The sequence below is a fragment of the Pristiophorus japonicus genome, chromosome 2 (assembly GCF_044704955.1).
Source record: "Pristiophorus japonicus isolate sPriJap1 chromosome 2, sPriJap1.hap1, whole genome shotgun sequence".
In the NCBI taxonomy this organism is placed as follows: domain Eukaryota; kingdom Metazoa; phylum Chordata; class Chondrichthyes; family Pristiophoridae; genus Pristiophorus; species Pristiophorus japonicus.
Genome location: NC_091978.1, coordinates 12,190,319 through 12,207,197, shown reverse-complemented (window position 1 = coordinate 12,207,197; position 16,879 = coordinate 12,190,319).

Genomic DNA, 16,879 nt, shown 5'->3' with positions numbered 1-16,879 from the left:
AAGGGGGTTCCCTACAAACCCGCTTATCACGCCTCCTGTTGGCCTATAGATCCCGACCACACTCGCTCACAGGGGTTCCACCCGCAGAGCTACTAATGAAAAGGACGCTCAAAACCCGATTATCCCTTATACACCCCACCATGAAAGAAATTGTCGAGAGCAGGCGCCAGTCACAATATCACTACCATGACAGGAATGCGAGGACGCGATGTATTGATGTAAATGATCCTGTTTTTGTCCTCAACTACGCTGCAGGGCCCAAATGGCTCGCAGGCACTGTGGTTGCCAAAGAGGGAAATAGGATTCTGGTAGTTAAACTTACCAATGGACAAAACATGTGGATCAAACAAAAAGGAGATTCAGCAACCCCATAGAAGAAGCAGAGGAAGAACACGATATCGAGTTCACTCCACCACAGGTGACCGAACACCGGAACCAAAGAGAGGAGAGCCCAGTCACTGTGGGCAGTCCGGACAAGCCTGAGGCACCGCAAACAGCAGACACTCAGGCCAGCGCCCAACAACCAGAGCCCCAACTCAGGCGCTCTACAAGGGAGCGTCAACCATCAGAGAGACTCAACCTGTGATCCCAATAAGACTTTGAGGGGGGAGGTGATGTCATGTATTCAACCAGCATTGTAACCCATGTATAAACTGACCTAAGTTGTACACCGTGAGAACACTGACCACTAGGTGGGAGACACTCCTAACCTGGACCTTCAGGTATAAAAGGGGAAGCTCCACCCACCTTCATCACTTGAGTGCTAAGGAATTAAGGACAGGTCACAGACTGACCTTCTCTCAAGCATGGGCCTCGTGTGCATTTATACTGTGTAGTAAGGACGTATCATCTCTCATTACACATCACCCAGTCCAGGATGGCCAGACCCCTAGTTGGTTCCTCGACATATTTGTCTAGACAACCATCCCTAATACACTCCAGGAAATCCTCCTCCACCGCATTGCTACCAGTTTGGTTAGCCCAATCAATATGTAGATTAAAGTCACCCATAATAACTGCTGTACCTTTATTGCATGCATCCCTAATTTCTTGTTTGATGCTGTCCCCAACCTTACTACTACTGTTTGGTGGTCTGTACACAACTCCCACTAGCGTTTTCTATCCCTTGGTATTCCGAAGCTTCACCCATACCGATTCCACATCATCCAAGCTAATGTCCTTTCTTACTATTGCATTAATTTCCTCTTTAACCAGCAATGCCACCCCGCCTCCTTTTCCTTTCTGTCTATCCTTCCTAAATGTTGAATACCCCTGGATGTTGAGTTCCCAGTCTTGGTCACCCTGGAGCCATATCTCCGTGATGCCAATTACATCATACCCATTAACTGCTATCTGCGCAGTTAATTCATCCACCTTATTCCGAATACTCCTCGCATTGAGGCACAGAGACTTCAGGCTTGTCTTTCTAACACACTTTGCCCCTTTAGAATTTTGCTTAATGTGGCCCTTTTTGTTTTTTGCCTTAGGTTTCTCTGCCCTCCACTTTTACTTTTCTTCTTTCTATCTTTTGCTTCTGCCCCCATTCTACTTCCCTCTGTCTCTCTGCATAGGTTCCCATCCCCTGCCGCATTAGTTTAACTGCTACCCAACAGTATTAACAAACACTCCCCCGAGGATATTGGTTCCGGTCCTGCCCAGGTGCAGACTGTCCGGTTTGTACTGGTCCCACCTCGCCCAGAACTGCTTCCAATGTCCCAGGAATTTGAATCCCTCCCTTCTGCACCACTCCTCAAGCCACGTATTCATCTGAGCTATCCTGCGATTCCTACTCTGACTAGCACATGGCACTGGTAGCAATCCTGAGATTGCTACTTTTGAGGTCCTACTTTTTAATTTAGCTCCTAGCTCCCTAAATTCGTCTTGTAGGACCTCATCCTGTTTTTTACCTATATCATTCGTACCTATATGCACCACGACAACTGGCTGTTCACCCTCCCTTTTCTGAATGCCCTGCACCCGCTCCGAGACATCCTTGACCCTTGCACCAGGGAGGCAACATATCATCCTGGAGTCTCGGTTGCGGCCGCAGAAACGCCTATCTATTCCCCTCACCATTGAATCCCCTATCACTATCGCTCTCCCACTCTTTTTCCTGCCCTCCTGTGCAGCAGAGCCAGCCACGGTGCCATGAACTTGGCTGCTGCTGCCCTCCCCTGATGAGTCATCTCCCTCAACAGTACCCAAAGCGGTGTATCTGTTTTGCAGGAGGATGACCGCAGGGGACCCCTGCACTACCTTCCTTCCACTGCTCTTCCTGTTGGTTACCCATTCCCTATCTGGCTGTGTACCCTTTACCTGCGGTGTGGCCAAATCACTAAATGTGCTATTCACATCATTCTCAGCATCATGGATACTGCAGAGTTCATCCACCCACAGCTCCAGGGCCACAATGCGGTCTGTCAGGAGCTGCAGGTGGAGGCACTTCCCGCACACGTAGTCGTCAGGGACACCGGAAGCCTCCCTGACTTCCCACATAGTACAGGAGGAGCATAACACGTGTCCGAGCTCTCCTGCCATGACTTAACCCTTAGATTAACTTAAATTGGCAACAGCAATGCTAAATGTTACTTACTGATATAGAAAAGAAAAAGAAAAACTACTCACCAATCACCAGCCAATCACTTAGCCCCTTGGCTGTGACATAGAAACTAGGTGCAGGAGCAGGCCATTCGGCCCTTCTAGACGTCACCTTTCGATTTCTTTCTACTTCTTTTTTCCCTCCCCGCTGCTCCCTCCGACTGCTGGGCCTCTTGTAGGCCTCACCACACTGCCGCTCCACCTCCTCGACACTGCCGCTGCTCCCTCTGATTGCTGGAGTGTGCACTGCATTCCTTCAATGTGCAGTGCATTTGCTCAAAGTGCACTGCACTCTGTCTGTGTGAAACGCATTCCTACAGTGTGCAGCATATTCCTACAGTATTCAGTGCATTTTTTTCGATTTGCAGTGCACTTCTTCACTTTGCAGTGCATTCCTGCAGTGTGCAGTGCATTCCTTCAACCTGCAGTGCATTCCTTCACTTTGCAGTGCATTCCTTCAACATGCAGTGCATTCCTTCAACCTGCAGTGCATTCCTTGAATGTGCAGTGCATTTCTACAGTGTCCAGTGCATTCCTATCAGTGTGCAGTGCATTCTGTCCATGTGAAATGAATTCATCCAGTGTACATTGCATTCCTTCCATATGCAGTGCATTCCATCATTGTGCAGTGCATTCCTTCAGTGTGAAATTCATTCCTTCAGTGTGCAGTGCACTCCATCGGTGTGCAATGCATTCCTACATTGTGCAGTGCATTCTGTCCACGTGAAATGAATTTGTCCAATTTTCAGTGCATTTCTTCAATGTTCAGTGCATTCCTTCAATATGCAGTGCATTCCATCACTGTGGAGTGCATTCCTTCTTTGTGCAGTACCTTCTGTCAGTTTTGCGGTGCATTCCTTCAGCATGCAGTACATGCATTCAGTGTGCAGTGCATTCATTCAAAGTGCAGTGCATTCTGTCTGTGTGAATTGCATTCCTACAGTGTGCAGTGTATTCCTACAGTGTACAATGCATTCCTTCAATTTGAAGCGCATTTCTTCATTTTGCAGTGCATTCCTTCAACATGCAGTGCATTCCTTGAATGTGCAGTTCATTCTATCTGTGTGAAATGAAAATATTGTGCGCAATGTATTTCTATAGTGTGCAGCGCATTCCTTCAATGAGCAGTGAATTCCTTCAATATGCAGTGAATTCCTTCAATGTGCAGTTCATTCTGTCGGTGTGCAATGCATTACTTCAATTTGCAAAACAGTCTTTCACTTTGCAGTGTATTCCTACAGTGTGTAGTGCATTATTTCAGTGTGCAGTGCATTACTTCTTTGTGCAGTACCTTCCACTATTGTACAGTACATTCCGTCAGTGTGCAGTGCATTCTGTCAGTGTGCAGTACATTCTGTCAGTGTGTAGTGCATTCATTCATTGCAACATGCATTTCTTCAGTGTGCAATGCATTCCTTCATCATGCAGTACATTCTGAAAGTGCGTAGTGCATTCCTTCGGTATGTAGTGCATTTGTTCATTGTGCAGTCTATTCCTTCAATGTGCAGTACATTCCTTCAGCACGCAGTACATTTTTCAGTGCGTATCACATTCCTTCAGTGTGCAATACATGCCATCAGAGTGCAGTGTATTCCTACAGTGTGTAGTGCATTCCTTCATTGTGCAGTATATTCCTTCTTTGTGCAGAACCATCTATCAGTGTGCAGTGCATTCCTAGGTGTGCAGTGCATTCCATCAGTGTGAAATGCATTCTTTCAGCATGCAGCACATTATGTCACTGTGCACTGCATTCTTACAATGTGCAGTGCAATCTGTTTGTGTGAAATGCATTCCTACAGTGTGCAGTGCACTCCTTCACTTTGCATTGTAGTCCTACAATGTGCAATGCATTCCTTCAATGTGCAGTGCATTCTGTCTGGGCCAAACATGTGCCCTTAAAGAAAAAGACTGGGAAAAATAATTTTAGGGCCCCTTGTTTGTCTAGGGACTTACAGGGGAGGATTAAGAAAAAAAGGGATGCTTATGTCAGATAGCAATGGCTAAATACTTTCGAATCTTTGGAGGAATATGGAAAGTTAAGAGGCAAAAGTAAAAAGGATATTAGGAATGCTAAGAGAGAGCACGAGAAATTCTTGGCCAGTAAAATTAAGGAAAACCCTAAGATGTTCCATTAATATATTAAGAGTAAGAGGGTAACTAAAGAAAGGGTATGGCCTATTAGAGACCACAAAAGCAATCTTTGTGTGAAGGTGGAGGATGTTGGTAGGGTTCTTAATGAACACTTTGCATCTGTTTTCACAAAGGAAAGAGGTAATGCAGATATTGCTATCGAGGAGGAGTGTGATATTCTGGATGAAATAAATATAGTGAGAGAGGAAGTATTAAGGGGTTTAGCAGCTTTGAAAGTAGCTAAGTCCCCAGGCCCAGATGAAATGCATCTCAGGCTGTTGAGCAAAGTGAAAGAGGAAATAGCAGAGGCCATGATCATCATTTTCCAGTCCTCTTTGGATTTGGGCAGGGTGCTGGAGGATTGGAGGACTGCTAATGTAGTACCCTTGTTTAAGAAGTTAAAAGGGATAGGCCGAGTAATTACAGGCCTGTCAGCCTAACCTCAGTGGTGGGAAAATTATTGGAAAAAATCCTGAAAGACAGGATAAATCTGCATTTGGAAAGGCAAGGATTAATTAGGGACAGTCAGCATGGATTTGTTAAGGGAAGATCGCATTTGATTAACCTGATTGAATTTTTTGAGGAGGTAACCAAGAGGGTCGATGAGGGTAGTGCGTACAATGTAGTATATATGGAATTTAGCAAGGCTTTTGATTAGGTCCCACATGGTAGATTGGTCATGAAGGTTAAAGCCCATGGGATACAGGGCAAAGTGGCAAGTTGGATCCAAAATTGGCTTGGAGGTAGGAAGCAAAGGGTAATGATTGATGGATGTTTTTGTGACTGGAAGGATATTTCCACTGGGGTTCTGCAGGGCTCAGTACTGTGTTCCTTGCTTTTTATGGTATATATCAACGATTTAGATTTGAATATCGGGAGTATGATTAAGAAGTTTGCAGATGACACTAAAATTGGCTGTGTGGTTGATAATGGAGAGGAAAGTCATGGACTGCAGGAGGATATCAATATACTGGTCAGGTGGGCAGAGCAGTGGCAAATGGAATTTAATTCAGAGAAGTGTGAGTTGATGCACTTTGGCAGGGCTAATAAGGAAAGGGTATATACATTAAGCGGTAGGCCACATAATAGTGTAGATAACAAAGGGACCTTGGAGTGTCTGTTCGTAGATCCCTGAAAGTAGCAGGCCAGATGGATAAGGTGGTTAAGAAGGCATACGGAATGCTTGCCTTCAATGGCTGGGGCATAGAATATAAGAGCATGGAGGTTATGCTTAAATTGTATAATACTGTGGTTAGGCCACTGCTGGAATACTGCGTGCAATTCTGATCGCCATATTATAGGAAGGACGCGATTGCACTAGAGAGGGTGCAGAGGAGATTTACTACGATGCAGCCTGTAATGGAGAATCTTAGTTGTGAGGACAGATTGGATAGGCTGGGTTTGTTCTCATTGGAACAGAGGAGGTTGAGAGGAGACCTCATTGAGGTGTACAAAATATTGAGTGGCCTGGACATAGTGGATAGTAAAGGCCTATTTCCATTGATGGAGGGATCTATTACGAGGAGGCATAGTTTTAAGGTGGTTAGTGGAAGGTTTAGAGGGGATTTGAGGGGGGGGCTTCTTTACGCAGAGGGTTGTGGGGATCTGGAACTCGCTGCCTGGAAGAGTGGTGGATGCAGAAACCCTCACCACTTTTAAGAGATGGTTGGATGGGCACTTAAAGTGCCGTAACCTGCAGGGTTACGAACCTGGAGCTGGCAACTGGTTGACCTTTGGTTGGATGGCACAGATATAATGGTAAGTACTGCAAGGAATAGAATACGGCCAGGGTGATCTCCTGGACTAGTTTCGATCGCCTGGATGGGTCAGAGAGGAATTTTCCCAGATTTTTTCTCCCTAAATTGGCCGGTTTTTTTTTAGGGTTTTTGCCTCTCCCAGGAGATCACGTGGCTCCGGTTGGGGAGGAGTGTAGAATGTTTCAGTATAAGGTGTGTCGCAGTTGTGTAAGGCAGCCTGGTTGGGCTGGGTGCTCTTTGCCTTTCCGTCATTGTTCATTGTTCATAGGTTTATATGTAACCTTTATGGCTGCTGACCGAGGGCCGTGCGGCTCTTTGTCGGCCGGCGCGGACACGATGGGCCGAAATGGCCTCCTTCTACGCTGCAAATTTCTATGTTTCTATGTTTCTATGCATTGAATTCCTTCAGTATTCAGTACATTCTGTCAGTGTGCAATGCATTCCTTCATTGTGCATGGAATCCCTAAAGCGTGCTGTGCATTCCTAAGTATGCAATGCATTTCTTCAGCATGCAGTACATTCTGTCAGTGTGCAGTGCACTCCATCAGTGTGCAGCACATTCCTTCAATTTGTAATGCACTCTTTCACTTTGCAATATATTGCTACAGTGTGAAGTGCATTCTTTCAGTGTGTAGTGCATTCCTTTATTGTGCAGTGCATTCCTTCAATGTGCCGTGCATTCGTTCAGGGTGCAACGCATTCTTTCAATTTGTAGTACATTCCTTCTTTGTGCAGTGCCTTCCATTATTGTTCAGTGCATTCTGTCAGTGTGCAATACATTCCGTTAGTGTGTAGTGCATTCGTTCATTGTGCAATGCATTCCATCAGTGCGGAATGCATTCCCTCAGTGTGCAATTCATTCCTTCAGCATGCAGTACATTCTGAAAGTGTGTAGTGCATTCCTTCGGTGTACAGTGCATTCCTTTATTATGCAGTGCATTTCTTCATTGTGCAGTGCATTCTTTATTGTGTAGTGCATTCCTTCGGTGTGCAGTGCATTCCGTCAGTATGTAGTGCATTCCTTCAATGTGCAGTGCATTTCTTCAACGTGCAATGCATTCCATCAATGAGCAGTGCATTCTATCAGTATTTAGTGCAGTGCATTCTGTCTGTGTGAAATGTGTTCATATTGTGTTCAGTGTATTCCTACAGTATGCAGTGCATTCCAAATTGTGGAATACATTCCTTTCGCATGCAATGCATTGCTTCAGTGTGCAGTGCAATCCTATCAGTCTGTAGCGCATTCTGTATGTGCAAAATGAATTAATGTAGTGTGCAGTGTGTTCATGAAGTGTGCAGTGTATTCCTTCAATAAGGAGTGCATCCCTTCACTGTGCAGTGCATTCCTTCAATGTTCAGTGCATTCCTTCAATGTGCAGTGCATTCCTTCAATGTTCAGTGCATTCCTTCACTGTGCAGTGCATACCTTCAATGTTCAGTGCATTCCTTAAATGTGAAGTGCAATCCCTCACTTTGCAGTGCATACCTTCAATTTGCAGTGCATTCATTCACTGTGTGGTGCATTCCTTAAATGTGCAGCGCATTCCTTCATTGTGCAGTGTATTCCTTCAGCGTGCAGTGCATTCGTCCAGCATGCAGGGCATTCCTGCTTTGTGCAGTACCTTCCATCAGTGTGCAGTGCATTCTGTCAGTGTGCAGTGCATTCCTGCTTTGTGCAGTACCTTCCATCAGTGTGCAGTGCATTCTGTCAGTGTGCAGTGCATTCCAACAGACTGTAAATCATTCCTTCAGGACGTAGTATATTCCATCAGTGTGTAGTGAATTTGTTCATTGTGCAGTTCATTCCATCAATGTGCAATACATTCCGTCAGTGTATTCATTCAGCATCAGTACATTCAGTCATTGTGCAATGCATTCCTTCAATGAACAGTGCATTATTTCAGTGTGCAGTTCATTCCTTCAATGTGCAGTGCATAGAAACAGAGAAACATCGAAAATAGGAGCTGTAGTAGGCCATTTGGCCCTTCGAGTCTGCACCGACATTCAATATGATCATGACTGATCCTTTCAATGTGCAGTGCATTCCTTCAATTTGCAGTGCATTCCTTCACTGCGCGGTACATTCCTTCTTTTTGCAGTACCATCCATCAGTCTGCAGTGTATTCTTTCAGCATGCATTGTATTCAGCCTGTTTGTTGTGCATTCCTTCTGTGTGCAGTGCATTCCTTCAGTGTGTAGTGCATTCCTTCAATGTGCAGAGCATTCCTTCAACGTTCAGTGCATTCCGTCAGTGTGTACTGCATTCCGTCAATGTGCAAGTGCATTCCTACAATGCGTAATGCATTCCTTCAGTGTGGAGTGCATTTCTTCACTGACCAGTGCATTCCTATCAGTCTGCAGTGTATTCTGGCTGTGTGAAGTGAATTAATCCAGTGTGCAGTATATCCCTACCATACGCAGTGCATTCCTTCAATGTGCAATGCATTCCTTCAATACGCAGTGCATTCCTTCAGTATGCATTCCGCCATGCATCTAGGGTCTTAAGAAAAGTAGTGGCAGAGATAGTGGATGCATTGGTTGTAATTTACCAAAATTCCCTGGATTCTGGGGAGCTCCCAGCAGATTGGAAAACTGCAAATGTAACATCCCTATTTAAAAAAGGAGGCAGACAAAAAGCAGGAAACTATAGACCAGTTAGCCTAACATCTGTCATTGGGAAGATGTTGGAGTCCATTATTAAAGAAACAAGAGCAGGACATTTGGAAAAGCAAAATTCGGTCAGGCAGAGTCAGTATGAATTCATGTAGGGGAAGTTGTTATGTATGTAAACCTGTAAATACCATGGCTAACCACCAGAGGGCTTATCCCCTGGTGTCCCAAGGGATCCCACAATCCCTTGGGAGCACCTGTATATAAGGAGGCCTCACAGGCTGGAGAGGCACTCTGAGATCTGCAATAAAGGACTAAGGTCACACCTTACTTTGAGCTTGCAGTATCTAGTCTGGTTCTTTATTCAAGACATAACAGAAGTTATATTTGACAAATTTTCTAGAATTCTTTGAGGATGTAGTGAACAGGGTGGATCAAGGGGAACCAGTGGATGTGGTGTATTTGGTCTTCCAGAAGGCATTTGACAAGGTGCTACATAAAAGGTTACTACACAAGATAAATGTTCACAGGGATGGGGGTAATATATTTGTTATGCTCATAATAAAGTGATACAACTGAATATTGTACGTAATGAGTAAGTGTGACCTTAGCTCCTTTAATTAACCTCCAGAGTGCTGGTACATAGAAATATAGAAACATAGAAAATAGGTGCAGGAGTAGGCCATTCGGCCCTTCAGGGCTGCACCGCCATTCAATGAGTTCATGGCTGAACATGCAACTTCAGTACCCCATTCCTGCTTTCTTGCCATACCCCTTGATCTCCCTAGTAGTAAGGGCTACATCTAACTCCTTTTTGAATATATTTAGTGAATTGGCCTCAACAACTTTCTGTGGTAGAGAATTCCACAGGTTCACCACTCTCTGGGTGAAGAAGTTTCTCCTCATTTCGGTCCTAAATGGCTTACCCCTTATCCTTAGACTGTGACCCTTGGTTCTGGACTTCCCCAACATTGGGAACATTCTTCCTGCATCTAACCTATCTAAACCTGTCAGAATTTTAAACATTTCTATGAGATCCCCTCTCATTCTTCTGAACTCCAGTGAATACAAGCCCAGTTGATCCAGTCTTTCTTGATATGTCAGTCCCGCCATCCTGGGAATCAGTCTGGTGAACCTTTGCTGCACTCCCTCAATAGCAAGAATGTCCTCCCTCAAGTTAGGAGACCAAAACTGTACACAATACTCCAGGTATGGCCTCACCAAGGCCCTGTACAACTGTAGTAACACCTCCCTGCCCCTGTACTCAAATCCCCTCGCTATGAAGGCCAACATGCCATTTGCTTTCTTAACCGCCTGCTGTACCTGCATGCCAACCTTCAACGACTGATGTACCATGACACCCAGGTCTCGTTGCACCTCCCCTTTTCCCAATCTGTCACCGTTCAGATAACGACCATATATCCCCCATTTGGTACAAAATGGAAACTGGCGGGCATTTTTTGGAAACTTATCGCCGAGTGTTACTTTCCCCATGTGCTTAATGCCGAAAAAAAATATTACCGCCCGCCCACTTTTTTGGGGAGGAATCAGCAGAATGGGCGAAATCAGCGCCCATAATATCGCCCAGCGTTACTTTCCACTCGGAAATACCGCCGAGATTCAATATTAACGCCCGGTGACTGTTTTTTGTCGTAAAGAGCATATTTACCCAAACTAGCGGCCATGGAGATCGCCCAGCGTCAATTTCACCACCTCGCACACATATCGCCCACAATATCACTCACCCAAAAAACCGTCCACAAAAAGTGGAAACTAACCGGGACGAATCACAGCGTTATGGACGCCATGTTATAGATCACATGTTGTGTCCGTTAATAGGCCGCTGTGCTTCAACCTTGGCGGAGTTCGGATGTACTCTGCAGGTCGTTGGAGTTGATGTGAACATTTCTACAAACATCTTGACCACACAGTGACCGATTGGAATTGAAGAGGTGCGTTCGTCGGGATATTCCTTGTTTGTGACCAATCGGTGTAAAACAGAGAACTACTGCAATGGGGCCTGTCCTTTCTCACCCTCTCTTGGTGACCAAATACATGCAGCAGACTCGACATCGCCGAAGGAATGCTCCACTGCCCAATGTATGAAGTGACAGACTGATGAAGAGTACTTGACATTACACCCCCCGCAAGTACAAGGAGAAGCAGTCTTACCTCGACTTGCCCGACACCACCTGCCTTCGGAGACTGCGCTTCCACAAAGAGGTTATCACTGAGGTATGCCAGCTGATAAGGGCAGATCTGCAGCCTGCCAGCACCATCAGATCCTTCGAGGTCAAAGTCACCGCAGCACTGTCGTTCTATGCCTCGGGTTCTTTGCAGGCCATAGCTGGCGACATTTGCGGACTTTCTCAGCATGCCACAGATTGCTGCATTAGAGAGGTCACTGAAGCCCTGTACCCACGCAGGAGGGACTTGAACAGCTTCTCCATGACGAGGGAGGCACAGAGTGAGAGGGTTCTAGGTTTCTGCAGAATTGCAAACTTCCCCAAGGTGCAGGGAGCAATAGGCTCTACGCACATCGCGATGCCGGCAACTTTTCAGGATGCAGAGGTTTTCAGGAACCGCAATGGATTCCACTCCCTGAATGTCCAGCTGGTTGTCGAACACCAGCAAATTATACTGGCAGTGAATGCTCAATTTCCGGGCAGCATCCATGATGCTCACATCCTGCATGAGAACACTGTATCTGACTTGTTTAACAATGAGCCACAAGGTCAAAGCTGGAGGCTTGGGGACAAAGGATATGGCCTCACCACCTGGCTGATGACCCCCCCCTGCGTGACACTCACACCGAAGTCGAGAGACGATACAACGAGAGCCACAGAGCAACTCGCAATAGCGTGGAGAAAACCATTGGAGTGCTGAAGCAGCGCTTTGGATGCCTGGACCACTCAGGAGGCGAGCTCCAATACCACCCTGAACAGGTAGCTCAATTCGTGGACGTGTGCTCCATGCTGCACAACTTGGCTATCAGGAGGGGACAAGAATTGCCTGATGATTCTGACAGTCCACCTCACCAGAGAGAGGAAGAGGAGGACGAGGAGGCGGACGCTGACATCGGCCCAGACAATCAGGCTGAAGCTGAAGCCATGCCCCTGCACCCCTGTAGACCGCAGGAAAGGGCCCGTGGTGGCATAGCTACCAGAGCCTTACGTCAGGAGCTCATCAATGATCGCTTTGCCTGAAAGAATGTTGGTGGTGTTTACAAGGCTGACACACTGCTGGGTGTGCAGGTCACACATCAATGGTGGGCATCACCTTGATGACAGTTAACGTTTAAGTTGATTGATGTTAAGTGTGATTATACCCTTTGATGTTAAGGAATCATCAGCGTGTAATGGTGCAACTATCTGAGTCAATGTGCTGCAAGGTTTTGTTAAATAAAAAACATTTAAACTGATTAATTGTCTGAAATCAGCAATATTTCTGTACAAACCAACCTTGCCCCCCCCCCCACCCCCGCTCCCATCCCCCCGCTTCACCTCTACTAAGGCCCCTTCCCCTCCTGACTCCAAGCCGTCTGGCTGAGGTGCTCCTCAGGCGATGCTTCATTGGGTCGGCGGGGAGGTGACGGCTGAAGTGCTGCTTGGATGGATACGGGAGAGGACGGTCCCGAGGTGGGAACGCGCTCCGAGCCAGATGCAAGATATTGCTGCTGGCTCTCATGTGTGGTTGGCAATGGGGGTGCGGTGCTCTAGGACCACTGGGAGCCCTCTGCCACCAGTGTTCCTGGCTACCAGCTCCAGGGCCTTCTCCTCCCTTCCATGTTATATCTTATTTGTTGGACAAAAACTCGGTGCCAACTCTGTTCTTGGTGCTTAGTAGACTTTTTGCTGCTGGTGAATCTCCGTCGTGCCTCCCACAACAGTCAGACAAGCACACACCACAGCCACACATGCTTTCAGTGCCTCTGAGCTCCCTCTCTCTCTGACCCATGAATCGTGGGAATCGAGCGTTGCTAAGCCATTGCTAAGGATCGCCACACTTTACCGCAAAAGTCAAAAATATTTAATGCTACCGCCTATTTGATATTGCTCGTGGTATCGCCCATTTTCAAAAATGGAACCAGGTGTTTTGAGAATCGGTGAGAAGCCGGCGATCTGAAAACCCTTTTTTAACGCCCACGCTGGAAATAACGCCCATTTTTGGGCAATTAGCAAAGAAGTGGAGGTTCTAGCCCTATATCATTTAATTAACTAAACTGGCCGCTATGTGTAACTTTGGAGCTCTCACAGAGGAACTGATCAGGCATCAAATGATTGAGAAAACAACGATTTTCCGCATTGAAGAATGCTTGCTAATGGAGGATGATAAATTGACATTAGACAAAGCAACTAATTTGGCCATTTAAATCTAATCAGCACTTTCCGATTCAAAAGCGATCAGATCCCCTGCTCCCCCTGTGCAGCAGACTGCAGCTACGGCCCATGTTCAAGGCATTCGTCCAAAGCAGAAATCACAGCAGAGACCCAGGGCTAGTAATAAGCCACCCGCTACGATCGTGGACCTAACTTCCACTGCTTTAACTGTGGGGACAAATCACATTCAGCAAAGAGTCCTAACTGCCCTGTACGTGGGAAGAAATCTCTGCATGTGGTAAAATGAACCATTTTGCTAGTGTCTGTCGCTCATCGCAGCATATTCGACATGTAGACAACCCTGATAGTGATGAACCCAGTATGGTTTATACCGTTAGTGACATTTCGTACATCGGTTCAGGAAATTCAAGGACTGTGATGTAAACATTGATGGCATGCCCATCTGCCTTCTCATTGACCTTGGAGCCAAAGTCTCCATATTGAGCGAGGCTGTGTACAAGTCCCACTTCACGCACTGTCAACTGCAACCCGCAACTTCCACTCTACATTCGTTCTCCGACTCCAAAATTGAGGTACTTGGGGTCATATCTGTCCCGATACACTACAAGAACTTAACATTGGAAAACTTTTCCTTTCATGTCGCGAAGGGACGAGAACCTCCACTTGTTTTGCATGCTTAACGCCCATTTTACCGCTGAAATGACATATAACACGCAGATATCGCCCATTTTGCCACAAAATGGAAACTGACGAGCATTTTTAGGAAACTTATCGGCGAGCGTTACTTTCCCCATGTACTTAACACCGGGAAAAAATATTAACGCCTGCCCACTTTTTTTGGGTGGACTCATCAGAATGGGCGAAATCAACGCCCATAATATCACCCAGCGTTACTTTCCGCATGGAATTAACGCCGAGATTCAATAATACCGCCCGCCCACTTTTTTTTGTCATAAAGAGTACATTTGGTGAAACTAACACCCAGGAGATCGCCCACCGTTACTTTCACCACCTCGCACAGATATTGCCCACAATAGTGCTCGCCCAAAAAAACGCTCAGAAAAAGTGTAACTGTTCTGAACAAACGGCAACGATTGGCTGGCATTTTTAAAATCGCAGGTCGCTTCTTTCAAAAGGCTGCCTCAACTTCGGGGGAGTTTGCATTGACTCTGGAGTTCTTCTCAGGTGAAGTGAACATCTCAACAGACATATTCTCAGACTCTGGACTATTGGGGCTTTACTCCAGGTATATTTTAGTGAGGGAATCATTGCTTCTGATCAATCGCTATTATACTTTCAATGCAATGGGGCCACCAAACAATAACTGTGCTTAAGCAGCGCTTCAGATGCCTGGAGCACTCAGGAGGGGAGCTACAATACAACCCTGAGTAAGTAGGTACATTTGTGGTCGTGTGCTCCATGCTGCACAATCTGGCTATCAGGAGGGGCCAAGAATTGCCAGAAGGCACTGATGCTCCACCTCAGGAGAGAGAGGAAGAGGACGACAAGGGGCTGGACACTGACCTAGGGCCAGACAATCAGGCTGGCTATGTAAACATGCCCACGACTCCCTCCAGACCACAGGAAAGGGCCCGTGGTGGCTACATAGCTGCAAGACTCTTACGCGAGGAGCTGAGATCTGAACGATTTGCCTGAAAGAGCGTTGATGTGAGCTGTGTGAGTGCAGCTCAGACATCAATGGTGCCCATCAGCTTGGTGCCAGTTAAAGTTTACGTTGATTGATATTAAGTTGTATTTAACCCTTTCATGTTAAGGAATCACCAGTGTGTAATGGTCCAGTTATCTGAGACAATGCGCAACAAGGTTATGTTCAATAAAAAATGTTATATCAACTTTGGTCTGAAATCATAAGTATCACAGCCAATAACACCCAATCCCCACCCACACCCCAATTTTTCCACCATTGACATCAATCAAATGTTCAACATGTCCAGCAACACAGAATACAAAGGCAAAGCAGGAGCGTGGTCCCCAGCCCCCATACATTACAACAAATTGCATATACCCAGATGGAGATATAACACAGCCATCACCTGTGGACATGCACCTCACTTTCCTTCCCCCCTCCCCTTCTTCTCCCCACCTCTACTCCTTCCCCTCCTCGCTCCACAGTGCCTGGCTGAGGAGCTGCTCAGGTGGTGTCTCACTGGCGGGGGTGAAGGCAGATGCGGTGGTTGCACGGGTACGGGAGCAGGGAGTGCCAAGGGGGCAACATTCTCTGATGTAGAAGCAGGATCTTGGTCCTTGCTCTCATCACCTAGGGGTGGAGTGCCGTGCTCGGGGATCACTGGGAGGCCTGTGGCAGCAGTGTTCCTGGCTATCGCATCCAAGGCTTCCACCCTCCGTGGAATGTACTTGGTCATGGTGGCTAGGTGTCAGGATATGCCCCCCAATGCTTCGATGAGCTGGTCACCAATGTCTACAGTCCTCCTGGACAACTGTACCATCTCTCCGCTCTCATGTAGCACTCATGGAACAGACCTGCCACGTCCAAGAGGCCTCCGTAGGGTCGGTGCCATCCTGGGGACAAATGTGATGCCCTGTGGAGAGATGCTTGGGGCCGGTACCTCCAGAGTGGAGGCGGGAATGACCGGAGGACCACTAGATGGCCTTAGGGTGGAATGGCTTCTGGAGCGTGGTGATGCAGGTTCTTCGAAGTTTGCGCTCTCATCCATGGAGAACAGACCCAGCGGATTGACGGGCGACAATTGGAGCTCCTCAGCACCAGATGTTGGATCGTCCGGAGAGTCGGGCCCCGCGCCCCCACCTTCTGGCCTCTGTGGCCTTGCCTGGGGCCGTGCTGCTGGCTGAGCTGCAAAACACAAATGAGGTTATTAGAGGAGAAGGGGGTGCTAGGGTCACAAGGTGAGTCCAGCGCTACACACAGCATATGCACGGCAAAAGCACCACCACTCTCAAAATCATCGCAGACATCACATTTCATGACCATCAACACATTTGCATTGCAATGATTTTCATTAGGCTATCATTATTTCTATGACAATTTTAGAAATCATCTATCATATATGATTGTTCGGAGATGAGTGGGTGTGGCATCTATTGACTTTACATGATGCAATGGTGTAAGCTTTACTCACGTGGCCTCACTTCAGGGTCTGCAGTTGCATCCGTGGCTGTCCGGGGGTGCTTCCCCACGAGTGCGAGCACTCGCTCCTCCATCTCAGTGATGTCGCTGGTGACTGGTGGCCCCCCCACCCATTCACCTCTGCACGGACCTCATCGTCGATAGCTTCTTCTGTAAAAGGTGACAGGACGACATGGCATGAGATCATTGTGTGATATCATTGCTAGGTACTGTCACAGAGATTGATACAACACATAACCGACAGATGTAATCATGATTATTATGAAAATTATCATTCTTTACCTAAAGACATGCACTGTGACCACAGGCTTTGAGTA